Here is a 507-nt window from a genome sequence, read left to right as displayed (position 1 = left end):
ATGCAACCTCCCGTGTTCCTCCCAGACAAACAAACGAGCTGACACCGCGCGCCACCGAGGCTTCACAACGGCTCCCTTTGTCTCTCGCGGGGAAGCCTCCGAGCCGCGATTCATACCCGAGGTTTCCGAGGCTTCGCGACGACGGCCGCTTTGCGTGCGCCGCCGAAGAATAATTATTCCGGAATCATCGTCCGCTTTTCGATTCCCATTCCCATTCGGAATTATCATGCGGTTTTTTATTCTCATTCCCAGCCGGAAATGTGCGCTTACGATTCACATTCCTATCCGGAATTATCATGCGGTTTTCGAATACCATTCTTATCCGGAATTACCATTCGCTTTTTCGATTCCCATTCCCAGTCGAACGATGAATGGAAGCGTTCGGAAATGCATGACTTATTTTGGCTGTGAGTGGCACGAACACCACCATCATGCGCTCCTGTATGTATAGAAGGCGTGCAAAAGCGGCGGGCGCGCGGGCGTGAATGTACCCGGGATTATCTAACG

At 52.5% G+C, this 507-nt stretch overlaps 1 protein-coding gene across 1 annotated transcript in view; it reads right to left on the bottom strand.

Moving 5' to 3' along the window:
• The window catches only part of LOC119593033 (tyrosine-protein phosphatase non-receptor type 4-like), a gene marked incomplete at its 5' end in the record, with an annotated part of 330438 nt that overhangs the window by 28868 nt on the left and 301063 nt on the right, over nucleotides 1-507 (bottom strand).

Source organism: Penaeus monodon, chromosome 31, assembly GCF_015228065.2.
Source record: "Penaeus monodon isolate SGIC_2016 chromosome 31, NSTDA_Pmon_1, whole genome shotgun sequence".
In the NCBI taxonomy this organism is placed as follows: Eukaryota; Metazoa; Arthropoda; class Malacostraca; order Decapoda; family Penaeidae; genus Penaeus; species Penaeus monodon.
This window is presented reverse-complemented; position numbering and strand designations above follow the sequence as displayed.